This window comes from Diceros bicornis, chromosome 13 (assembly GCF_020826845.1).
Source record: "Diceros bicornis minor isolate mBicDic1 chromosome 13, mDicBic1.mat.cur, whole genome shotgun sequence".
Lineage (NCBI taxonomy): Eukaryota > Metazoa > Chordata > Mammalia > Perissodactyla > Rhinocerotidae > Diceros > Diceros bicornis.
This window is the reverse complement of record NC_080752.1, coordinates 47226761-47254365: the sequence shown is the minus strand read 5'-3', so window position 1 is coordinate 47254365 and position 27605 is coordinate 47226761. Positions and strand designations below refer to the sequence as shown.

At 40.1% G+C, this 27605-nt stretch overlaps 1 protein-coding gene across 1 annotated transcript in view; it reads right to left on the bottom strand.

The window, feature by feature from the left end:
* The window catches only part of ZBTB8A (zinc finger and BTB domain containing 8A), a 58722-nt gene extending 34699 nt beyond the window's left edge, over positions 1 to 24023 (bottom strand). The window contains exons 1-2 of the mRNA XM_058553563.1: positions 23697 to 24023; positions 12529 to 12632 (exon numbers count right to left, since the gene is read on the bottom strand). The gene's annotated coding sequence lies outside the window, so the exon portion shown is untranslated. The remainder of the gene's footprint in view (positions 1 to 12528; positions 12633 to 23696) is intronic.
* Positions 24024 to 27605: the final 3582 nt, after the last annotated feature.

Sequence of the window (27605 nt, the reverse complement as noted above, 5' to 3'; positions counted from 1 at the left end):
ATCTACCCTTAGGGAAAAATACCAGGAAAATATCAATACTATTATTTAACGTTGTCCTGAAGTAATAGCCAATGAATTAGGCAAGATAATTAAATATGCAGTATGAATAATGGAAAGAATGAAACAGTTATTGTTATTGCAGATGATATTATATATCTGTAAAATGCAAAAGTAAAATTAGAAAACTATAAAAGTAAAATCTTGGGCTTTTGCCATGTTGGAATAACTAGTACTAGACTTGGCCTTCTGCTATAAACAATTAGAAAACTGGACAAAATACATGAAAAAACTGTTTTCAGACAATGAAAACAGGGAAAGTGGGACTGTGATCCTAAAGAGAAGAGAACCAAATGAGGTAGGCCTATTATCACTTTGGCTTTCTGGATTGTGACACAGGGAGGGGAAATCAAACTGGACTGAACAGACAGAGTTGGTGTCCAGGAGTTGAGGTATCTAGAAGTTGTGGGGCAAAGTACCAGAGGAGGCAACTACATAGGTAAAGAGATCAATAAATCTGCACAGGACTATTCTAGAGTCTGTGCTGAACACTAATTTGTGCATGTGTAAGGGGAAACTTCAAGAGTCCGGGTAAAGAACAATTGGGGAACTGTGAGCAGAAAAATTCCCAGAGCTCACATAGGGTTGAAGAGACAATTAAGTTTTGACCAGCCAGAGTAAAGATTCTTTGCTGAAGATCCAGGCATTTAGTAGAGACCCCAGGAGAGTAACATTTTAGTGTAGGACTAACCTAATTAAACAGTAAAGATCACTCTAGAACCGCCCCAAAGCTCAAAAACAAGCCTCAAAATCATCAAGCTGATCCATTAGCAACTTAACTAACAAGTAAACCAAAATTTAAAAGTCTTTAAAGAAAGACAATAAAATTCAGACACTCAAAAACATATATTTACAATGTCCTTCTTTCCATGAAAAATTACTAGACATGTGAAAAAGCAAAAAAAAAAAATGTCACCCTAAAATCAAAATAAAATTTAGTCAATAGAAACAGACTCAGAAATGAGAGATGCTGGATTTAGCCAACAAGGATGTAAATACAGTTATTATACATATACTCAAAGATTTAAAGAAAAATATGAACATATTGAGAGAAACAGAAGATAAAAAATTATCAAATAAAATTTCTAGAAACAAAAAATACAATATCTGAAATTAAAAATTCATTAGATGGGTTTAATAGCAGATTACAAACTGTAGAAGAATAATCCATGAATGTGAAGATATAGCAATGGAAATCATCTGAACTGAAGTTAAAAAAAAAAAGACTGACAAAAAATTTAATGACGTGGAAGAATATCAAATGGTCTAATATGTTTGTAATTGAAGTTCCAGAAAAGGGAGGGAGGGCAAAAAAAATATTTGAAGAAAAGAGGAAAAACAGAAATATACTGTTTAAGGTACTTACACTGTACATCAGAGGTTGGCAAACTTTTTCTGTAAAAGGTCAGATAGTAAATATTTTAGGCTTTGCAGGCTAGTGGTCTCTGTTGCAATTACTCAACTCTGCCATTGTAGCACAATACGCCATAAATAATATGCAAATGAATGGCTGTGGTTGTGTCCCAATAAAACTTTATTTACAAAAGCAGGTGGTAATCCAGATTTGGCCTGAAGGCTGTAGTTTGACAACCCCTGTTATATATGAAGTGTTATAATATATGTGAATAATAAGTGAAATACGTATCATGATAAGGGAAAATGCATGTTGTAACCACAAGAGCAATCACTAAATATAAAACAAAGAGGGCCAGCCCCATGGCTTAGCAGTTAAGTGCGGGCGCTCCGCTGCTGGTGGCCCCGGGGTTCGGATCCCGGGTGCGCACCGACGCACTGCTTCTCCGGCCATGCTGAGGCCACATCCCACATACAGCAACTAGAAGGATGTGCAGCTATGACACAACTATCTACTGGGGCTTTGGGGGAAAAAATAAATAATAAAATTATAAAATAAATAAATAAATAAATAAAACTAAGAGATTAAGCTAATAAGCCAATAGTGGAGATAAAATAGAATACTAAAAACTACTCAACATTCTTTTATTAAGGCAGGACAAGGAAAAGGCAGGAAAAGAGGGGAAAAGGAATAAAAAAACAGATGGTATAAATAGAAAACAAATAGCAAGATGGTATACTTAAATCCAACTATGTTGATAATTATATAAATGCAAATATTCTGAACACCATTTAAAAAGGAGATTATCAGACTAGATGAAGAAGGAAGACTCAAATATATGCTGTCTTAAAGAAATGCACTTTATGGGCGGGCCCCGTGGCTTAGCGGTGAAGTGCGCGTGCTCCGATGCTGGCGGCCAGGGTTCGGATCCCCGGCGCGCATCGACGCACCGCTTCTCTGGCCATGCTGAGGCCGCGTCCCACGTACAGCAACTAGAAGGATGTGCAACTAGGACGTACAACTATCTACTGGGGCTTTGGGGGAAATAAATAAATAAATAAGTAAAAAATGTAAAAAAAAAAAAAAAGAAATGCACTTTAGGGCCGGCCCCGTGGCTTAGTGGTTAAGTGCGCGCGCTCCGCTGCCGGCAGCCCGGGTTCGGATCCCAGGCGCGCACCGACGCACTGCTTCTCCGGCCATGTTGAGGCCCCGTCCCACATACAGCAACTAGAAGGAAGTGCAGCTATGACATACAACTATCTACTGGGGCTTTGGGGGAAAAAATAAATAAAATTATAAAAAAAAAAAAAGAAATGCATAAAGATACAAATATGTTCAAAGTAAAGAGATGTAAAAAAGTATACCATGAAAACACTAATTGTAAGAGAGCTGGAATGGTTATTTAATATCAGATGAAATAGGCTCAAGACAATACCAGAGCTAAAAAGATATTTCACAATGATAAAAGGATTAATTCATCAAGAAAATATAACAACTATAAGTATATATGCACCTAATAACAGAGCTTCAAAATACATAAAGTAAAAACTGACAGAAGGGAAAAGAGAAATACTGAAATTCATAATTATTATTGTATATTTCAATACTCCTCTCTCAGTAATTGATAGAAAGAATAGATGGAAAAATCAATAAGGATATTAAACACTTGACCAACACTATCAACCAACTGAACAAAATTGACATTTATAGAACACTTTTTAAGTGCATTTCAAACATTCACCAAGATAGACCATAGGCTGGGCCATAAAACAAGTTTTTAATATATTTAATGGATTGAAATCATACAGAGTATGTTCTCTGAACACACAGAATTAAATTAGAAGTCAACAGCAAATGAAAATCCCCAAATATTTGGAAATTAAAGATGAAACTTCTAAATAACCTATGTGTAAAAGAAATCACAAGAGATACTAGAAAATGTTTTGAACTGCATGAAAACACAACATATCAAAAATTTGTTGTTTGCAGCTAAAGCAATGTTTAGTGGGAAATGTATAGTGTTAAATGCTTACACTTAAAAAGTTCTAAAAATCAATGAGTTAAGATAGGGAACAGGGCAAAGATTTATGCTCTCACCACTTCTATTCAACATTGTCCTAGAGATCTTGGTCAGTGCAATAAGAAATGAAAAAATTAAAAAATAAAAAGCATAGAGAGTAAAAAGGAAGAAGAAAAACTGTCATTGTTTACAGATGACACGATCACGTGCATAGAAAATCCCAAGAGATCTAGAAAGACTTTCTAGAACTAATAATTGAATTTAACAAGGTCACAGGATACAGGGTCAACATATGAAAATCAATTCTATTTCTGTAAGTTAGTAATGAACAATTGGAAAATGAAATTGAAAAAACAATGAATTCATAAGAGCATCAAAAACATGAAATACTTAGGGACCAATTTAACAAAGTATATGCAAACTCTGTATTCTGAAAACTACAAAATGGGCTGAGAGAAATGTAAAAAATCTAAACAAATGAAGAGACAGGCCATGTACATTGATAATATGTCAATTCTATTCAAATTGACCTATAGAATCAACCTAATCTCAACCAAAATTCAAACAAGCTTCTTTTTCTAGAAATTACCAAGCTGATTCTAAAATGTATAGGAAATGCAATGGACCTAGAATAGCCAAAACAATTTTGAAAAAAAGAAGAAAAGAGAACTTATCCTACCTGATTTCAAGACTTACTATAACTACAGTAACCAAGACAGTGCAGTATTGACATTAGGATAGGCACATACATCAATGGAATAGAACAGAGTCCAGAAATAGACATACAAATATATTATCAATTGATTTTTTTAGTTAGGTTCATTTTATCAGTTTTTTTTTTTGACAAAGGTACTATAGTAATTCAATGGGGGAAATATTAATATTTTCAAACAAATGGTGCCAGAACAACTGAATATCCATTATAGGAAAAAAAAAGAAACTTAACCCTTACTTTATACCACATAGAAATTTTAACTCAAAATAGATCATAGAATTAAATGTAAAAGTTAAATTTCTAGAAGAAAACACAGAAGAAAATCTTCAGGACCTGAGGGTAGGCAGAGATTTCTTAGGACACAGAAAGCATGGATCATAAAGAAAAACTTGACAAATTCTGCTCTTTGAGAGATACCATTAAGGAAATAAAAAGCCAAGCCATGAACTAGGATAAAATATTTGCTATATATCTGACAAAAGACTTGTATCTAGAATATATAAAGAACTCAAAACAATAATAGGACAAACAAACCATTGGCAAACGATTTGAATAGACATTTCACAAAAGAAGATATACAAATTAGCACATGAAAAGATGTTCAATGTCATTTGTCTTCCAGGAAATGCAAATTAAAACCACAATGAAATGTCAGTACACACCCACTATAATGGCTAAAACTAAAAAGACTGACAGTACTAAGTGTTGGCGAGGATGCATAGAAACTGGATCTCATCCATTGCTGGTGGGAATGTAAAATGGTACAATCCATCACTTTGGAAAATTGTTTAGCAGTTCTAATAAAGTTAAAGCTACTCTATGACCCAGTACAAGTCTTTTTGTACAAGAATTTTCATAGCAGCTTCTTTCATATTAGCCCCAAACTGGAAAGAAAATGCCCATCAATTGGTGAATAAATTGTGGGGCATCCACTCCATGGAATAGTACTGGGCAATAGAAAGGAACAAGTCTCTGACACACACAATGATATGAATGAATCTCAAAAGCTTTAGCCTCCACAAAAGGAGCCTGACACAAAAGAGTACATATTGTGTGATTCCAGTTACATGAAATTCTGGAACAGGCAAAACTAATCTACAGTGACAGAAAAGAGATTAATAATTGCCCAAGGCTGGGAGTGGGGATGGGGGTTACTACAAAAAGGCATAAGGAAAACAAAAAAAGGACATGAGGGAAATTTGGGGTGATAGAAATGTTCTGTATCTTATTTATAGTGATTATTACACACGAAGATATATCAAAGTTCATTGAACTGTACACTTAAAACGGTGCATTTTATTGTATGTAAATTATACCCTAATAAAGTCAATTACATGAAACTTTTAGAAATGAAAGAATTTGATATTATAGCCAGTTATAAAATTAATACACAAAAAAGTGAGCAGCCAGTTAGCAGATACAATGGAAGATCCCTTTTGCAAAAAATAGTTGAAATTAAGTATTTTAATAAGAAATATGCTACAACTTTTTAAAGAAAATGATAAAAATCGACTGGGAATCATAAAAGAACGCTTGAATAAATAGACTACTATATTAGTTTCCTCACTGGTCTCTGCGTTTACCAAAGGGATCTGTTCAAAGGTAAGTCAGATCAGATCATTCCTCTACACAAAATGTCCAATGGCTTCCATCTCACTTGAAAAGAATTCCAAAATCTTTACCCCAGTCTAAAAGGCTGCAAGATCTCCTCTCCTCCCATCTCCCCCACCCCCAGCCCTAACCTCACTGGTTTTGATGTTTCCCAAGGTGCCAAACTCACCCCTGATGGCCCCTGTGTCAGGAAAAATGCTCCCCCAGAACTTCACATAACTTGTTCCCCAACTTTATACAAGTCTTCGCTTCGATGTCACTTCAACAGAGGTTATCTTGACAACCTCATCGTTAGTATGGGGAGTTTTAGTTGATCACCATAACTCAACAGCTATTGTCATAGAAACTACGTCATATGAGGCATCGTTTAGAAACCAAGGGAAAGGATTAAAAGGAAATATGATAGTTGTCTTCCTACTGAAGGGCAGATATATGGAAAAGGAAGTAGAATTATTCTTTTAGTAGGTCCAGTAGACTAGTCCTCTGCACTGAGCACTAGAGTAAGCTCCAAAAAGGCCGAGACTTTTGCTTTGCTCACCTCAGCATCCCTAGCACAGAGCATAACATCTGGCACGTGGGTGCGTAATCAGTATTTGTTGAATGAATGTTTAGTGTCGTTCTGAAAAGCAAAATGGACCAACGGACAGGACTAAAGGGAGACAGATTTCAGCTCAATATAAAGAACAGCTTTTTAAAAATGAGAACCTTATGGGATTTTTTTGAGCTCAGGTGTCCTGATCTAGAGCCTTTATATTTAGATACAAGCAAACTAAGCTTTGGTAAGTTTTACATGAATGGTTATCATACTGCTGTCTCAATCCATTAGAGGGCTTTGAAATCAACTTAGTGGGTCATAACCAGAATTTTAAAGAATACAAAACAGAATTTAAAATTTAAAATATTAGAGTTTATTGCAAAGTGGTAAGAATTCTTACATGATTTTTTCGTTTGAGAGAGAGAGAGAGATTAATATGCAGAATCACAAGTATGTCTGTATCGGGTCATGATGAAAAATGTATTTCTTACTGAGGGTTTTGGTTAAAAAAAAATTGAGAAATACCGGTTTGAGCTGTTCAGCAACAGAATAACCCTCCTTGCAAAGAAACAAGTTCTATGTTGCTTGTTGTAGCAGAGGCAGAATGTCGACGGTTTAGGCGTGACTGCACTTGGAGAGAGGTGGACTAGATGATCTCTGAGGATTCTTCCAACTTCTACGCTGTTAAACTATTTTGTTGTAATTAAATGTTATACTATATAGTAGTCAGCCCCAGTGGCCTAGTAGTTAAATTCGGCACTCTCTGCTTCAGTGGCCTGGGGTTCGGTTCCTGGGCACAGACCTATACCACTTGTCTGTCAGTGGCCATGTTGTGGCAGTGGCTCACACATAAAAAGAGGAAGACTGGCAACAGATGTTAGCTCAGGGCAAATCTTCCTCAGCAAAAAAACCCATAAATATTATACTATATATGTTTAAGTTTCTTACAATAAGATCCTGAAATAAATCAAGTTTATTATAAGATGCCAGTATAAGTTGGTTTTTTTTTTGGTCACTCTCAGTATGATAGAAACTATTTGTTCCACTATATGTATCAATTGTTTTAGGTATATTTTGCTGTTGAACATGTGTACTCATGATATATTTAGTCTTTTATGGATGTGGAAAGATTATAGACAGAGAAATGAATCCTTTCTCCTAAAGAAGTAGAGGCCAAAGGCCTGGTTGGGGTAGGGGATTTGTCTGATATATCTGGAAAAGAGCAAATGGAGAAAGAATTTCATTCTGCTTCTGAATAATTCTGTTGAAAACAAGTACTTTGCCTCATTTACTTAAACATCTGTGTTACATTTCCACTTAGCTAATAGAGCCCAGCCTTAAAGCGGCCAAAGAGTATTACGGTTGCATCACAGCTTATAAAATAAAAATTCTAACATATCAATCATACTAGAAAAAGTAGTAAAGATCCTGGCACTGTGATGGAGTAGGCATGGTAAAATCCCATTTATCTAGAATTCTTAGGGATGAATCATTCTGGTAGCACAATTTTCTAGGGAGTGAAAACCTACTTACAGCAATCAAGTCCTTTGTGGCCCTAAGCTAAAGAAGTCACAGAGGAGGTCACCAAGACGGCAGGATAGGAAGCTCCTGACTTTCTGTCCTCCCATAGGTGCACAAAATAGACAGCTATACACGGGTCAATTCCCCCAAGAGAAATCCAGAAACAAGTTGAGTGACTTCTCATTGGACAACACTCCCTGAGGAATGAAGGATTTGGACCACACACCTAGCACCCCAACTTTTAAGTTTGCCACCTGAGGAATGGGCCCCCCAAATCAGCCCGAAAGAGCTGGTGGACAGTTCCCCCTCTGTTTCCCTCTAGCTCACTCCAGTAATAAACCCAAGTTGCCAGTGTCCTCTGGAAGAAGCTTGTCCACACATCTAGCACCCCAAATTTTGTGGCTGCCACCTTAAGGATGGGCTCCCAAATCACCCGGCTCTGATAGCCAAAGGGGCTTGAATGCATGAGTCCCACAGGACTATATTCAACAAAGAAGCAGTTTTTAAACAGGCACTCAACACTTCCCTTATGTCCCTACCCTCCAGCCCAGTGCAGAGGGAGCAGGAAAAAACCCCATCTCCCAGTTTCTCCCTGGAAAGGATTTGACTGCATACTTTCCTAGCTGCTGCCTGAGGGTCCAGCTTCTAATCAGCACGTGGCTGCTGCCTGGGATCTTGAAAGAGCTGGTAGGCACATCCCTCACCTTCTCCCCTGGCTTGCTACAACAGAAAAACCAAGTCTCCAGCTTCTCCCTGGAAGGAACTTGTCTACACATCTAGCACTCCAACTTTTATGGCTGCCTGAAGGTCAGGCTTCCAATTAGCCCACGTGGAGAGCTGAAAGGTCAGGTAATTAGTAATCCTCTGGGAGCCTGAACAGGTGTGTGGGCATTCCCATGCCTTTGGAACATGGATGGGTCTCGGCACACTCTCATCTCCTGGGAGCCACAAAGAACAAAGATGACAGCTTGGACAAACACAAAGGTTTGAGAAGCAATTAGGAGCTTGGGCTCATCTCCCCTTCTTAAACTATATGGCAGTTTCCAGGCACACTATACCCTTCATGCTGCCAAGCTTTTGTACACATTGTTCCACCCTTCTCAATGTGAGAAACTCTTACTCCTCCTTCAGAGTCAGCTCAAACAGGGCCTCCCTTGGGAAGTTTTCCTTGACTTCCCTGGGCTGACGTTAATTGCTATTTCCTCCGTGTCCCCATTGTACCTCATACATATACTTCATGGCAATTGCTGGACTGCATTTTACCTGCCTATTTTAAGGTATGTTCCCCTGCTATACTATAGTATCAGTATGAGTAGAGACCATGTCTGTGTGTATGCCCAGCCTTTGTTTAACGTTTGGTATGTCAGAGGCATTCAATAAATATCTTTACCAGTGTCCTTACTGAACTAACAAAGGCTCTTTACATGACTTTCCCTATATGTTGCCTCTAAAGTCAAGGTCATTCTATAATTAATTCAATGAAAACATTTCAATAGCAAACTAAGCTAGTATGCTTTGAGTACACTGTTCTTTGGAATTTTATCTTGACATGGAGCTCAAGCTGATTAGCTATCTCCCTTTTTTGTGTCTGCACTGTATCCTGTACGTAACCTACTGTGATACCTGTAACACTAATGTTTATGTCTGTCTTTTCCTGTAAGCTCTTTGAAGGCAGGTAGAGTCATACTCCTTTTCTTTTCTTTTCTTGTTTTTTTTGGTGAGGAAGATTAGTCCTGAGCTAACATCTGTTGCCAATCTTCCTCTTGTTGCTGAGGAAGATTGGCCCTGGGCTAACATCCATGCCCATCTTCCTCTACCTTATATGTGGGACGCCTGCCACAGCATGGCTTGATAAGTGGTACGTGGGTCTGTGCCCGGGATCCGAACTTGCGAACCCTGGGCCGCCGAAGCAGAACATGCGAACTTAACCACTATGCCACCGGCCGGCCCTGTCATTTTCTTTTTTTAATCTTTCTTTTTTTATAAACCAGGCAGAGTCTGGTCTATAATCTGTTCTCAATAAAAGCTTGCTGGTGATAAAATATATCTATCTAAGTCCAAAATCTAGCATCTTTATTTATTTTCTTTTATTGCGGTAACATTGGTTTATAACATTGTATAAATTTCAGGTGTACATCATTATACCTCTATTTCTGTATAGATTACATCATGTTCACCACCCAAATACTAATTACAATTCATCACCACATATATGTGCCTAATCATCCCTTTCACCCTCTCCCTCCCCCCACCCCTCTGGTAACCACCAATCCAATCTCTGTCTCTATGTGTTTGTTTGTTGTTGTTTTTATCTTCTACTTATGAGTGAGATCATAGGGTATTTGACCTCCCTCTGACTTATTTCACTTAGCATAATACCTTCAATGTCCATCCATGTTGTCCAAAATCTAGCATCTTAATAGAAGCATTCCAGTAAAAATGCCCACTACTACCATTACTTAACACTGTTTTGGAGGCATTGGCCAATGCAATTAGACTTGAGAAAGAATCAGAGAAAGGACTACTGGAAAGTAGGAGGTAAAATTATCATTAAAGGGTAATCTCCCTAATATACACCGGGGCTTCTAAGAAATTGGCAAGAAAAAGAACAATAACCTAAGACAAAATAGGACAAAGGACAGCTAACAGAAAAATACAAATGTCACTTATCATATGAAAGGATGTTCAACGTCGGTCATAACAATATAACTGCAAATTAAAACCACACTGATGTATCATTTTCCCCCTCTCAAAGCCAGTAAAAATCCAAAGTTTGATAATATTGATAGGCTTGTAGGAAAACAGGCACTCTCAATCATTGCTGATGGGAGTATAACTTGGTATGACCCCATGGAGGGCAATTTGGCAATAGTTCTCAAAATTACAAATGCTTGTATTCTCTGACCAAGCAATTTCATCTGTGGGAATTTATCCTGCAGGTATACTGGTACATGATGAAAATGACACATGTACATGGTTATTCACTGCAGCACTGTTTGCAATAATAAAAAATTAGAAAAACGCCCATCAATAGGGGATAGTTATATGGAAAGATGGCCATGATACACAGTTAAAATGTTAAAAAAGCAAGGAATAGAGCATATCTCTATATATAATACAAGGGAAAAAATAATAGAAACTCTGGAAGGATTAACAAGAAACCTGCAAGACTGGTTGCCAATTAGAGGTGATGTGGGATCTGGGAGACAGGAGACAAGGATGGGAGGGAGACTTTACACGATATATTTTTTAATATTTTGAGTCTTGAATCATACGACTATATTTAAAAACAAAATTTTTAAAAGTTTGTCAAACAAGTGGTGAAATATTAACTATCAGTCTCACATTTAGCCAGATCTAGGTTGTAATTCGAGATTAAGATATCTTGGGAGCTCCCAAAGTAATGATATTCTGTGTCTTTACTTAAATCAAGATTCATGTGCTACATGAACAGGTGACAAGTCGACATTCCATCATGAAAAATCAAGAGATTGTATTTCTTGAGACAGAAAGAGAGAATGAACCAAGCTACTTTCAGGTGACCAAATAGCTCCTCTATTGCAAATGTCAGTCTGGTTAATGGCCTGAATGAACACAGTGATGATGGCAGGAATAGAAAAGAAGAAAAAGATACAAAAGACTTGAATGGGAAATAAATCCATGGGTCTTGATTGCTGATTGGCTGTGGAAGACTAGGGAGATATAAAGAGAACACAGTGATTTTTAAAGCCTAGGTGTATCACTAACAGAAATTAGGAAGTCAGGAGGAAGAACTGGTTTAGAGGAAAAGCAGTGACTTCGGTTTTAAGTACACTGTGTTTGAGGTGAGTGGGAAATCAGGTAGAGATGGCCACTGGGTCACTGGAAATGCTGATCTGCCGTTCAGAGGGGAAGTCAGACTTGAAGATAGCAATGTGGGAGATATCTGCAAATAGAGATGAGGGGCTCAGAGGAAACAGGCTGAGACGAGTACCTGGAGGATTGCCCACAACTGTGGAGCAAGATGGGGAAGAGAAGCCAGTGTTATAGACAGGGAATTACAGGATAATCAGGAGAGCACTGTGACATGTTAGCCAAGGGTGAGGAGTTTCAAGAAGCAGTGAAGGGGTCAACACGGTGAGAAATGAAAGGGCCACAGGCAATAATAATAATAGCAATATGCATTGTCTCCTTTAATCCCTCCACCCAACAACCTCTCAGGCAGGTGGTATTATTATCCTCATCTTACAGAAAAGGGTATTAACCCAGAGAGTGACTCCAAAGCTGCAAGATGTAACTGCTGAGCTATACTCTTTCACCACTGCCGCAGTTGTGGGGGGAGCTGAGATCAGAATTCTGACAGTAGTTCTACCACTAAATTAGCTATATATCCATGGACCAGTAACTTTACCTTTCTAGGCTTACTTTCCTTCTCTGCAAATTGAGGGGATTGGTCTAGATAATCTCCAGCCTTTATGTAATATGAGTCTTTAATTAAGGTAGAATGGAAGAGATATGTACACAAGAGAGGCAATGAATTAAAAATTTAGCAATAAGCAAACAAGGAGTTCTGGACAAGAAGATCATAATGTTGAATGTTTTATACACTGAATTTTCATGTAATAAATCCATTCTCTGCTCTATAAAATCTGCAAGTGCAAAATTCTACTTTTGACTGACTGATTCTTTTATGTATTTAAGTTAGGTATAATATCAAGAATTAAAAATTTTCATACCTGGAAATTTACAAATGCTGCTCTTGAAACCCTGCTAAGTCAATTGAATGGAGTGAAAACGGGAAGATTCCAAGTCAAACACAGTCTATACGTGAAGGATTGTCCTGTAGAGAGAGAAAATAGCTATTTATAAGGTACTCTTGTAAGGTACAGAATATTTATTTAAATAAATTAAATGGAAGCATTTATCAGGTATCATTTTTTGGCATGTAAAAGGAGATAATCTGGCACAGGTTATTAGCTAACGGAAATTTATTTATTTATTTAATTTTAACCTGAACCATAATATTAAAATCTGCGAGATTTCCAATATTAAAATATATTATGGCAAGTTGAAAGCAAACATACTTTTCAGCTTTGACAATAAAATAGACTTCTTAAGACAACAGCTATTCAAAGGCAGGCCGGCAGATGAGATACCAAGACAACAACCCATGTCCTATTATCCTTTTCCCGCAAGTGGCTTCAATATGATTTTCGAGAAAACCAAACAGAATAGCTTTAAAGATTCAACTTGAAAAATTCAACATTTCTTAAAAACTGTTTGGTTAAGAGGGAAGTGGGGGAAAAAAAAATCCTCCTACATATGTTCAGAAAGCCCCACTGCAGTTACCCAATCTTTTATAACTCTTATTCTATTTGCCAGATTGTACCAGAGTGTAACACAATTTATAACAGCAGCTGTAACAACTCTTGTTATAAAGAAGTATCAGTTCCTACTATATTCCAAACCTTTTTTAATTACAATATATATATAGTGTGTGTATGTGCATATGTGTGTGTGTGTGTTCAACTATTTTTTTTCATTGATCATGAAGTTTTGTTAACATAGAGACTGTTAAGGCTTTATGTCCATAGGCAGTGGGAAAATGAATTCGATGCTTTTTTTTTTTATAATTTTATTTATTTATTTTTCCACCAAAGCCCCAGTAGATAGTTGTATGTCATAGCTGCACATCCTTCTAGTTGCTGTATGTGGGACACGGTCTCAGCATGGCCAGACAAGCGGGTGTGTGGGTGCGCACCCGGGATCCGAACCCGGGCCGCCAGCAGTGGAGCACGTGCACTTAACCGCTAAGCCACGGGGCCGGCCCTTGATGCTTTTTAAACCAATCAATTAAGCTAAGAATTCCTGCCAAAATAATTTTGACTAAATTAATGGAATCACCTTTTAAAATAATATGTATTTTTTTCTGATTGTAAAAGTATTACATACTTATAGAAAATTTAGAAAATATAGGCAAGTATAAAGAAGAAAAATTGAAATAAGTTTTAAATAAGCATCCTGAAAACACCACCAGACAAAGGAGAACTGCTCAAATATACTTTAAATTAGCAAAACAAATGCATCAACCACCCACTCACGACACGATCTGAATTCTGGCAATTTAAACCATTAAAAACACTGCTGACCTAGAGGTTTACAAAAAAATGTTTGAGCAACAACCAATAGAAAAAATAGCCCAGATGATCCGAGTATTCCACAAAATGTAATGTGATTCCTTCTTATGATTGGCAAAGATTATAAAAAACAAGTCCCACAGTCTCTATAGCTGGAAAGAAAGGGAGAAATAAAAAGAAATTTAAATTAAGGGACAAAGGCAAGCTGAGAGAGCCCAAGGTGATGGAGGTGGAAGCAGGAAACCTCTGCTGGCGGGTTACCAACACTTTTTAAGGGTTACATTTAAAGAACAGTAAAGAATAGAATTGGCTATGAAAAGGATTTTTAAGAAACACCCATAATTAAAACAGCAGGATCAAATTTAGGGATAAACTAGGATTCTGTAGTTGGGGAAACAAAATCAATAATTTTGGAGAACTCCTTGCTACGCTAAAAGCTCATCTCTCACCTAGCCCCAGTGAGCCAGGAGGGCACTCAGGAAAGGGTATTTACTTTGATAGCTTTAGCTTCACTGTTTCGATAATGCCCCTTAAGAGCACGCTAACTAGTACTGTCCAGTGTCCTGGGTCTGGACAGTGGCAAGCAGGAGTTAATTCTGTGATTTCTGAACATAGTCTGTGCCCTAAACAGTTTTTACATACTGACGAAATGTCATTTTTAGGGATAACCACCAAGTTCTAACCCTAGCAGATATTAGAGTAGATTTGTGTATTAACCCTCAGCATCCTTTCTAACATCCTTCTGGAAAATTAAAAAGTACGTTTCCCAGACTCCTTTACAGTTAAGTTTCCTCGTGTGAAAGGGGGTCCATCCATCAGATGTTCTTCTGTGAGATTTGGAAAGCAGAAATGAGGCGGGAACCATCTTTCTGCTGTTTGGGCTGTTAATGCTGGCAAGCACATTTATGGAAACACTGGGTTTTTCTGCAGCAGCATTCCAGTGTCCAGAGCTTCATGGCTGTCAAGAGAAAAGTTTTGTGGAGACAGCCGTCACTAGTTTGTGGGTGTTCAGGGGCAGTTTTGGGGTAGCAATGTCTTGAACCTTGAATTACAGTTAACAATGTCATGTGGAACTCGGCAGTGCCAGTGGCGGCTTCCTGATTCCCTCGCCTGGAAGGCCTGTTTGGCTGTCTGGTTCTGGGAACAACTTCTGAAGGCATAGCCTGGAACTCATTCCTCCCAGCCCTTCCAATAATTTTGTAAGCACTCAATTCCCTTTAGTAAACACATTAAAACCCTAGAGTGGTTTCTGTTTCCTGCAACTAGATCCAGACGACATATTAGTACATCATTTACCTCAAAATTTAAGCAAAAGGGTGAATTAGTCTGTGAGTGGCAGTACTGGGCAGTGTGCTCAGGGGTACAGGCTCTGGGATCAGACTGTCTGGGTAACAAGGGAAGTTAACCTCCCTGTGCCTCAGTTTCTTCATCTGTAAAATGGGAATAGCAATACTTTACAGAGGTGTGGGAAAGAGTAAATGAAAAGATAATCTAAGAAAAGTGCTTACAACAGTGCCTGGCTTATAAAAAGCCCTTGATAAATGTTAGCTATTATTATAGTAATAATAATAATTACTATTATTATTATTATTATTAATTATTCAGACCACTCTAAAACAGTTTTAATCGAGAACAAAATGTAAACATTTTAGAATTTTATTACCACACATTTTCCTGTGGCCTACAAAATGCTAACTTATACCAAGGTGGACACACAAAAAAATTGACTGCTTGCATCATATTTGTGTACCCAGAGAGAGTGATCATTTCAAAACTACAGTGTACCTGAGGATAGCAAAGCTCTGCTCTAGTTATAACTAGTTATAACAGTTATAACTAGTCAACTAGTTAGATAACTATACAATAACGCTAACTAGTTATTGTAGATCTCACCCTAAGGAAGAATTTTTCTTTAGAAAAAACTTTTGCCATTTTCCCACTTCAAAAATGTTACTTCATTAATTATGCTCTATGAACCAGTGTGTTTGTTATTCACACTTTTTTTTTAGCTTTAGTGAGAGGTAATTGACAGAAAATTGTAAGATAAAGATATTTAAAGTGTACATTGTGGTGATCTGATACATTATGAAAGGATTCCCACCATCTAGTTAATTAACATATCCATCACCTCACATCTTTATCTTTTTTTTTTTTGGTGAGAACATTTAAATTCTACTCTTTTAGTCAATTTCAATTATACAATACAGTGTTATCAACATAGTCACCATGTTTTACATTATCGTCAGAGCTTATTCACCTTGGAGCTGAAAGTTTGTACCCTTTTTCCAACCTCTCCCTATTTTCCCCATCCCCCAGCCCCTGGGAACCACTCGTCTACCCTGTTTCTATGGGTTTGACTTTTTTTTTTTTTTAGATTCCACATGTAAGTGATATCATGCAGTAGTTGTCTTTCTCTGTCTGGCTTATTTCACTTAGCATAATGCCCTCAAGTTCTATCCGCGTTGTTGCAAATGACAGGATTTCTCTCTCTCTCATGGCTAAATATTATTCCATTACATTTAGATATATAGATATAGATAAAGATACAGATATAGATATGTCTCACATCTTTAGCCATTCACCCGTTGATGGACACTTAGGTTGTTTTGTTACTCAGATTTTTAAAATGTTATCACAGAGGAGATTTCATGAGAATGAGATCTGTACTCTATAAGATTTGCAAACTTATAAGTCCTGAAAGTTTAAAATTTTAGTGTTAGGCTTAGAATACTATTCCAATGTACATTTTTTTTTTTAATTTCTTTTTTTTTTATTTATTTGTTTTTTTCCCCCAAAGCCCCAGTAGATAGTTGTATGCCACAGTCGCACATCCTTCCAGTTGCTGCATGTGGGACGCGGCCTCAGCATGGCCGGAGAAGCGGCGCGTCGGTGCGCACCCGGGATCTGAACCTGGGCCGCCAGCAGCGGAGCGCACGCACTTAACTGCTAAACCACGGGGCCAGCCCCCAATGTACATATTAAGAAGGTCTTAGAGGGCTGGCCTGGTGGCACAGCAGTTAAGTTCATGCATTCTGCTTTGGTGGCCTGGGGTTCACAGGTTCGGATCCCGGACACAGACCAACACACTGCTTGTCAAGCCATGCTATGGCGGCGTCCCATATAAAGTAGAGGAAGATGGGCATGGATGTTAGCCCAGGGCCAATCTTCCTCAGCAAAAAAAGGAGGATTGGCAACGGACGTTAGCTCAGGGCTAATCTTCCTCAAAAAAAAAAATAAATAAAATAAAAAATAAAAAGAAGGGGCCAGCCCGGTGGCGTAGTGGTCAAGTTCCAGCACTCCGCTTCAGGGGCCAGGGATTCTCAGCCCAGATCCCGGACGTGGGCCTACACACTGCTCATCAAGCCATGCTGTGGCGGTATCCCATATACAAAATGGAGGAAGACTGGCACAGATGTCAGGGCTAATCTTCCTCAGCAAAAAGAAGAAGACTGGCAGTGGATGTTCGCTCAGAGCTGATCTTCCTTACCAAGAAAAAAGAAAAGAAGGTCTTAGATAAAATACTGGCCTGGTTTGGTTTGCTGAAGTGTCTTCTGATGATGAAAAATACATTGTAGATTTTGGAATAAAGCTTCCCCCAAACATTCTGAAATTGTAAGAACCATACATTGCACCTTATCTATCAGCGCCAGTGAGATAGAGGGAACTGAAGCTGATACAAAGGTGTTGGTTACATCTTTGATGTTTCAGATGCTGCTGAGAGCCAAGGACTCAAAGCAGTGGAGGCTTCCTGAAGGGTTAGAAAAACAATTGAAAGAAAGCAACTTCATCCTTTGATTCAGTAATTACTTTTACACTGTTATGAACTCCATACAGCTATATGTGTTTTCTTTTCCCATTTTTTAAAGCAAAAATCTTTTATTCTATTTTTTATGAGAAGGGCAGATATTCAAACTGAAAGGTATTCATTCAATACAGATTTGTTGAGCACCTACTTTGTGCCAGGCTATCCCGGCCCTGGGAATACGAAGACGATGACATGTCAAAGGTCAGTGCTTTCGAACACCTCAAGGTCTATCAGAAGAGAGAGAGTTAGAGAGAGAGAGAGAGAGAGAGAGAGAGAGAGAGAGAGAGAGAGGAAGAGAGGCCTTGAAACAAAGTTACAATACAATGCAGAAAATACTCACAGTAGAAGGGAACAGTAAAACCAAGCAAACGACTGTGCCCGGGAGTTTCCAGAAAAGTTTCCAAAAGGCAGTAACAGTTGAGGTGGGTCTTGAAGGATGAGTAGAAGTTCATACATGAAAAAGAGGACAAAGGGCATTTTAGACAGAAAGCATCAAGGGCAAAGGCACAGACAGGTATTAAACAGCATGACCTCTACAGGTATGATTAAAAATCTGTCATATGCCTAGAGACTTAGGGCCTGTGGGAGATGAAAAGAGAAAAGTATGTCGGCACCAGATCCCGAAGCTCCTCCACTTTTGTAGGTTCGGGGATTTTTGAAGGATTTTAAGAAGAGTGACATGATTAGAGGTCTACCAATGACTAGCTGTGTGACTTAGGCAAGTTACTTAACTCTAAGCATCAGTTTCTTTTTTGTAAAATGAGGATATTGACTGTTAAGAGGCTCTAAGGAAGTCTGTTAAGAGGATTAAATAAGATAATAGCTAAGATAAATAAGATTAATAGAAATAAGAAATAAATTAAGACAAATAGCAATAAGTACATGAAGATGTGTTTAACATCATTAGTCATTAGGGAAATGCAAATCAAAATCACAATGAGATACCACTTCACACCCACGAGGATGGCTACAATACACACACACACACATATGCATGCACACACGAAAATAACAAGTGTTGGGCCAGCCCCGTGGCTTAGCGGTTAAGTGCGCGCGCTCCACTGCTGGCGGCCGGGGTTCGGACCCCGGGCGCGCACCGACACACCGCTTCTCCCGCCACGCTGAGGCCGCGTCCCACATACAGCAACTAGAAGGATGTGCAGCTATGACATACAACTATCTACTGGGGCTTTGGGGGAAAAATCAATAAATAAAATTATATTAAAAAAAAAAAAAAGAAAATAACAAGTGTTGGCCAGAATGTGGAGAAATCAGAACCTTCATATACTGCTGGTGGGAAGGTAAAATGGTACAGCGATTTTGGAAAACAGTTTGGTAGTTCCTCAAATGATTAAACATAGAGTTACCACAGGACCCGGCAATTCCACTCCTAGATATATATCCAAGAGAAATGAGAACATACGTTCCCACAGAAACTTGTATACAAATGTTTGTAGCAGCATTATTCATAATAGCTTAAAGGTGGAAACAACCTAATGTCCATCAACTGGAAAATGGATAAACAAAATGTGGTATATCCATACAATGGAATGTTATTCAGCCATAGAAAGGAATGAAGTACTGGTACAGGCTACAATGTGGATGAACCTTGAAAACACCATGGAAAGTGAAAGAAGCCAATCTCAAAAGACCACATACTATATGACTTAATTCATATGAAAGTCCAGAATAGGAAAATCTATGGAGACCAGAGAGTAGATAAGTGGTTACCAAGGGCTAGTAAGAAGGGGATGGGAGGAGGGGGATGGGATGGGGGGCGTGATAGCTAAAGGGTGCAGAGTTTCCTTTCAAGGTGATGAAAATGTTCTAAAATTGTGGTGATAGTTGTACATATCTATGAATATACTGAAAACCATTGAATTGTACACTTTAAATAGGTGAATTGTATGGTATGTGAATTATATTTCAATAAAGCTATTCAGAAAAAAAAAGCTATATGATCCAGTGAGTCCACTCCTAGATATACACCCAAGACAAATGAAAACATATGTCCACATAAGAACTCACACATGAATGTTCATAGAGGCATTATTCATAACAGCCAAAAAAATGTCCCAACCCAGATGTCCATCAACTGGTGAATGGATGTGCAAAATGTAGTATATCCATACAACAGAACGTTATTCAGCCATAAAAAGCAATGAAGTATTGATATATGCTACGACATGGATGAACCTTAAAAATCACAAGCTAAGTGAAAGAAGCTAGTCACAAAAGACCATATATTTCATTATTTCATTTATATGAAATGTCCAGAACAGGCAGATGATAGAGACAGAGAGTAGATTAGTGGTTGTCAGGGGCTAGGGAGATGTGGGAATGATGAGTGACAATTAATGGGTACAGGGTTTCTTTAGGTGGTGGCGAAAATGTGCTGGAATTAGATGGTGGCGATGGTTGCACAATTTTGTGAATACGCTAAAAAACATTGAATTGTACACTTTAAAATAGTGAATTTTATGGCATATGAGTTATATCTCAATAAAAATAGCTAATATTTGAACGTCTACTAGGCACTGTGCTAAACACTTTATACTCATTATCTTATTTCAGTCCTCACAATAGCATAATGAGGTAAGTGCTGCTGCGACCCACACTGTACAGAAAAGGAAACTGAGGCACAGAGAAATTAAAAGAAAATCTCCAAGACTGCACAAGGAGCAAGTGAACAGATTGGAATTCAGGCTGACTCCTGCTAGCTATAACTTAGGTACTCTTCTGCTAGCTATAACATAGGCACAATACTTGGCATGCAGCTAGGGCTCAATAAATACTAGGTATTATTGTGATGATGATTCAGTTTGCACACCCAGAAGACCTGAGACAGCACGGAGGAAGAGAAACGGTGGGAGAGGCAGGGCCAGGGAGACCAATATAAAGGCTTAATGTGATTGTCAAAGCCAGAAATGGTGAGAAACTGAACTAAGAGTGACAGCAGAGACAGAGGAAGGAGCAAAAATAGGAACTTTTCCAAGAAAATAGGAACTGTCCTATAAATGGGAGTCAGTTACAACTTGGTAACATTTACATCTACTGGGCATTAACATAACTTGCATTCATAGTAGTACTCTTGAGTCATCAAGAAAGTTTTAAGGTTATTCTCAAAATATATGTTTAAGTCATTGAAATGGCTAATACGGTTCAAATTTTCTTCTTTCAGTAGATTGACCTTATTAGATGAAACAGCAAGTTATACTAATTCATGTGGGACATCCAAAAGTCAATTGGAAACATTTTAAATATCTGTAAGAGCTAGATATCTATAAAAGTCCCAAGAATATTAAAGAAATCAAGATCTCCATCAACTTCAAAGACCTTTAAAAAGGTGGATGGAAAAAACAATTATGTATTTTATAAACCATTAAGTTCAAAGATCTTTGGAATAGAAGGAAAAGACAAGAATTTCTATGAGTAGACTGAAGATTTAGGTAACGAGTGTAACTTGAATTAAGGTTGTGGGCTAGAAGACTACCTCTTTTAAGATATATAGTCATTTATCTAGAATTTAGTGTGTCCCATCAGGGTCACCCAAACAAATCTCATCAGCCTCCTTGGCAAAAACCCCCGGGTCAGAAGGAACTTCAGCTAACTGCATGGTAATTGTATTCTTTGGTGGATAAACATCTTTTAACACTGGAAAAGATTTAGAATTAAGTATAAAACGTTTAAGAGAATCAAAACCATAGCTGGGAAAGTCTTACTGAGAAGATGGCATTTAAGTCAAGTCCAAAGGAGAGAGAGAGAGTCATGTGGCTATCTGGGGGAAGAGTGTTCCAGGCAGATGGAACAGCAAGTGCAAAGGCTCTGAGGTGGAGCAGGCAAGGAGGGCTGGGGAGAGCAATGAGAGATGGAGTCAGAGAGGAAGGGCAGATTGTGAGGTGGGTAGGATATCATGGGACCAGTTCCTGCAGGGCCTTGTAGACTATGTGGGGGCCTCTGGCTTTTCATCTGAGTAAGATGGGGAGCCACTGACCAATTTTGAGCTAAGAAGTGACAAAAACTTCTCTCAAGGGGAATCAAACAACTTACATCAAATCCTTTAAATATTATAAACATGTAATTATGTCACTGAAAGGGTTAAGCCTATTAGATGGAAATTTTGTTTTAGCTAGAAAATACGATTTAAATGATAGAGGATGAATTAAGTATTACTCTATTTTACACAGTTATTGCTGGGCCCAAATCTTTACCAGCAGAGCTGGTAATTTCAAGGCCATGAGATAAGGTCTGGCAAGGTGCCCTCTTTCATGGCGCTGGAAATTTATCTGACCTAGGAGTCCAGGTACTCATGATGCCTCCTACGGACATCTTATACCCGAACCCACACGCACCCATTTGGTTAAATTCTCACTTCCCCTTTACTGCCTGTGTGGCCAGAAAGGTCCCCAAGAATAACGACATGAGACCCCTGGTTACCAGTGAAGGGCGCTTGCTCCCGGGCTCCCAGAAACCCATCCATACCTGAGGCTTGGGTGAAATTAGACTAGAGAGGAAGTATGGGCCTTGGTTCTTCTGAGGATTTTGGACTTTCTTTCTGATAAAAACCAGTTAAGGTTTTTAGAGCAGGGGAGCGACGTGACCGACTTGCTTTCCATAAGACTCTGGAGGTGCCTTTAGGAGGGAATGAAGAGCAAGAACAGGAAGCGAAGGCGGTTGGGAGGCTGCCATGGTTCGCCTCCTGGCTTAACGCTTAAACTCCGCGCTTACCGCGTTTCCTCATCTGAAAAGTGGAATGACTATCGGCCCGACTGGGTGGTTGTTTTATGTGAAACAATTCGTAGAGGTGAAAGCACTCCATTTACTAAATAAAGTTCTGCAAATATAAACGTTTATTAAGAATAGAAGTAATACTGACGTGTGTCGTTAAAAGCCCACTAGGTGGGAATCTAGCGCTCCCAAATACGTCTTGGCCTAAACGTTAGACCAATGTTATATGTCAATTACATCTCAGTTTAAAAAAAAAAAATCAAAAGAAAACACGTCTTTGAAAGATGTGCAGTCTAGCTACTGGCACAATCAACGATCAATAAGCGCATTTGAAGGGGAAGGGGCCAAACCGCTAACTTACAGAAGAGCCAGTCTACACGGGTAGAAGGTGCGTATGTGTGCTTCCGTCATAAAATAATTACAGCTCGATATTTGTTAGGTGCAGACAAGTCTGCCTTCGGTTCTAAGCCCGGATCTGTCGCATCATGATAAAAAACCAAAGGATGGAGGATGTACCGAGACACTCGGACTACCGCCCCGGGAACCACCCTCCCGAGGAAGCGCCCGGGACGGCGGGGGAGAAGCCCCGGGCCCCCCGCCCGCCCGGCCCCCGACGCCCCATTGGGCGGCCCGCCCGTCACTCGCCGCGCAGCCCGAGCCCCGCCGGCCGCCGACCCGCCGGGAGTCCGCGGCGCCCGACGGCTGCAGACACGCCCGGCACCGTCCCCGCGCCGCCTTCCCGCCGCCGCCGCCGCCGGGAGACTCCGCGCGCCTTCCCGCCTTTCCCCGCGCCGCGGCCGGCCGGGCGGCGACGGCGAGCCATTGTCCCGCAGCCCCTCCCGGGCGCGGGGAGGGGCGGCCGCGGAGTCCCGGAGCCGGTGCGCCCCGGCGCCGCCCGCCTCTCCCCGCGGGCCGCCCGGGCCGCCGCCCCGAGGCCGCGTCCTCCGCCGCCGGCGCCCGCGCCTCCTTTGTGACCGTCTCCAGCCCCTCGGAGCCGGCGCGCCGCCGCCGCCGCTGCGCCCCGGGCTGCAAATGGCGCCCGCTCGCCTCTGCGCCTCCCGCCGCTCTCCCGCCCCGGGACGTCTGGGGGCGCCGCGCCCGGGCCGCATCCCGCCGCCAACGCCGCCCGGGCGGTCAGAGCCCGCGGCGCCTCCGCCCGCAGCGAAGCTCGCGGCCGGCCCGGCAGCCCCGACGCCCCGCCCGCCCTCCGCCCGCGCCGCGCGCAGCCACTTACCGCGGGCCGCGGCGCACCGGCGGGTCGCGCGCGCGGGCTGGGGGAAGACTCCCGGTTCCCGGCAGGGGAAATACCCCCTCTCGAAGCCGTTCCTTTACGCCCTAAAACAAGTAGCCCCAACGTGAGAGAAACAAAAGGTATTTGCTGACGTGGGCGTTGGACAGAAACGCCCGAGGGCTGGGGACACAATTAAAGGGGCAACGCACAGATTTCAGGCACCAACCAGCAGCTTCGCCCACTCCCCCTGCCCTTGCCTACGCCCCGCTGCACCCTCCGGAGGCACTGGGGTGCCCAGATTCCCCGGCAGTTGACTACGGAATCATTATTTAGTCAGGAGCTGAAATTTAAAATTGTGCTTTACGTTGGGAAAGGCGCCTCCGGAGGGCAGAAGGGCTGGATTTCTAGGATCTGGGGAATTTGGTTTAGGAAAGAGGGAGGGACTTAGGCGTGCCCACAATTACTGTATAAGTACATGTGACATTATTGTACTTAAGTTTTGCAACGTCAAATGTAAGAGATTTCCACAGAATTTTTCCCTTTATTGCGGCAGTTATTTTAGTCGGGGATAACCTTTTTTAAACCTCTACAGGCCACAAGCAGTTTATCTGAAGAGGAAAATCCAGAGAGGCTGAGATAAGAGAAAATAAATCTTGGTTAAGTTCAGAGAAAACATAAAACCAGTAAAAATAGCAGGTTTTGTGTTTTCAAATACCGAAATTCATTGTACATCAAGCCTTTCTTCTGACATATTTATGTCCTTAATATTTAGAGTACAAACAGGTTATATATTTGCTAGAATCTTAAATCACTGAACTTTCACTGTTACTACAAAAACATTAATTCTATAAACTAAATTTGTTTCCTAGTTTCTTATGCTGGGGTCAGGTACTGAAAAGTACTGAGATATAGTAAAACTGAAAAAAAGACTCAAAATGTCAAGACATTTAGTTTTTTGATGGATTCCTCTCCTATGTAATAATCAGTCATGTACAAAGTTTATTACTTTGGTTCATCAATAATTAGCTATGCATTTTGAGGATCATACTGTCTATGAGAAGGATACAAAATATTCACAACTATCTCTTAATGTCACTTCAGTATTACTCTTGAGGTGTGTTGCTATTTAGTTGCATTTCCTCACATTCTGAACAGGTAAGTGGAAATGTTTGAAAACCACTAGGTGTCAGGAGTGTTGATGTACTCAAGCTGCTCTGCTAGCATCCCCATTGAGAATTCTCTCAGAAAGATCTGGGCATTGTTATAGCGAAAGGTTTTATTTTAGCCTTAGTTAATGAAAAACATGCAAAAGAGTTCTACAAACTTGTTCCTCAAGAGAGCACATCAGATTGGTGATAAACTCTTTGTTGCAAGGAAGAAGTAATGGGAGTTTTTTCCTCGCTTTCCCCCTCCTAGCTTCTGAAACTCATATATATATTTGGAGAATTCCTTATGATTAATTGATGGGAGGTTTCTGCAATAGAATCTGGAAATGCTAGTGACTTGATTTCCCAGAATCTCTTGCAACTAGGACAATGGCCATGGTCTATATTTTGACAATCAGATCTATCCACCAGTGATTTTGAAGAGGGAGCTCTGACACCAAAAAGCGGAAACCTCAGAGTCTTTTCTGGCGGTGGTGACGGTTGCAGCAAGATAATATCTCCAGGTGCCCTAGTGGCAGTGCTGCTGGTGGCAGCATCCACTGTCCAGTGCTAATGCTGTCAATGGTGCCAGCTGCCATGTCTCTGTTTGCTGAGAGCAGTGTTGGTATCATCACCGGGAAGTTCTGTGCTATGACTTGGGCTGTTCTCTCTGTCCACTTAGCATAGGCTCCAGCCCCTGTGCTCTGCTCTTCCTGTGATTCTGTGAACTTTTAATACATTCGTTTCTGCTTAAATCAGCCAAGGCCAGTCTCTGTGCAACTAAGAACCCTGACTAGTACAAAATGTTAAGAAGTTATCTGGACATATGAACTGGAGCTTAATAGATGAAATTGGTTGAGATAAAATGTTGTCGTCAATGTCCTGTAGCTGGGAATTAAAACCATGGATATGGATAGAGAGAAAGACTATTGTTGGAGGAAGAGGGAGAATCCCCCTCTGCCCCTTCCCTTAAGGTTCTTATGGCTGGCCAAATAATTAACAAGACAGGTTAGCAGGAGAAAATAATACCAAGTTTAATAACATGTATACATAGGAGAAACTCAGAAATGAGCAACTCGTCCCTCTGTCTAAGCTGCTTGCTTAAGTATTGTAGCTAAAGGCGAGGAAGGTGTTGCGGGTGGGTAGTGGTCTGGGACTTCAGAGGGCAAGAAGACAATTCTTTTCAGGGTCATCTATAGATAATGTGGTCAGGGAGAGAGAGAGTTTTTTGATAAAAGGGGCTTGGTGCCCCTCCCATTGTAACATCTATTTTACATTATCATTACAGCCATCATGATAGAAGATCTGTCCCAGGAAGGAGCCACCATGTCAAATTCTTTAGGCAGTTAGTGGGGGAGGTCAAATGTCCCTCAGAGAAAACAATCAAGGTAAAGAGATAGATTTCAGGGTGGCCAAATCTTGATCTCGCACACTATAAAGTAAGAAGAGAAGGCTTAGAACCAAGCTTGAGGAACTTCATCATCTAGTGGCTGGTTACAGGAAGGTGAAATTGCAAATAAGACTGAGAAGTGGCTAGAGAGGAAGGAAGAGACTTGGAATAATGTGGTGTTATGGAAACTAGAAGAGAGTAATTCAAGAAGGAAGAATTAGACAATAGTGTTAACTACTTCTCTTAGCACTAAGAGAAAATGTCTATTAGATTTAACAACTTGGAGATCATTGACTTCAGAGAACATTATTAAGCTTGAAAGAAAGGAGCAAAACCTATATAAGAGGAATAAGTGGAGGATGAAGAAATAGAGATGATGAGAGTAGACGACTCCTTTGAGAGAGTTGGTTGTAAAGGGGATGTTCCAGTTACTATTGCTGTGTAACAAACCAACCCAAACTTAGTGGCATAAAACAAAAACTATTGTATTATGCTCATGGATTCCATGGGTCAAGAATTTGGCAAGGTACAGCAAGGATGGCTTGTCTCTATTCCACGATGTCTGGAGTCTCAGCTGGGAAGTCTTAAATGGCTGAAGATAGCTTGAACTGCTGGGAACTGGAAACTATTTCTTCGCTCATAGGTCTGGTGCCAAGGCTGAGATCACTTGAAAGCTGGGCTCGGCTGTCACTGTTATCTGGAGCACATACACATGGCCTCTCCATGCAGCTTGGGCTTCTTGCAGCGTGGTGGCTGGATTCTGAGAGTGAGTGTCCCGAGAGAGCATATAAAGAGGGGGTATTCCAAGAGAACTAGGAGGGAGCTGCATGATCTTTCATACCCTTCTACAGAAGTTGTATTGCCTCACTTACCATATTCCATTGGTTAAAGTAGTCACAAGCCTACCAAGATTCAAGCAGAAGGGGACATATATGCTGTCTCTTAATGGGAAGAATGTAAGAGAATTTAAGGCCATGTTTTAAAACTACTCCAGGCAAATAGAGAGGGTATTAGCTAGAAGGGGATATGGGTAAAAGACTTTAAAAATGTTTAACTGCTGATGGAAAACAGGAAGATGAGAGAGAGATATTGAGTATATCGGAGTAATAATTAATAGTGGCTGAATTTCTGCAAATTCAGGGAGAAGGAGATCAAAATCTCAATAGAGGAACAGCCCCTGGGTAGGAAAAGTGATAACTCCACTATCCTTATTGAAACTGGAGGGCAAAGAGAAGAGCATGGATAGGTGTGATGGTTTTAAAATGCCTACATATTCTTTGACACTCCTCCCTTCAAGAGATAGATCCTAATTCACCTCCTCACGAGTGTGAGCCGGGACTGACTGACTTGCTTCTAAAGAATAGAATAAAGCAGAAA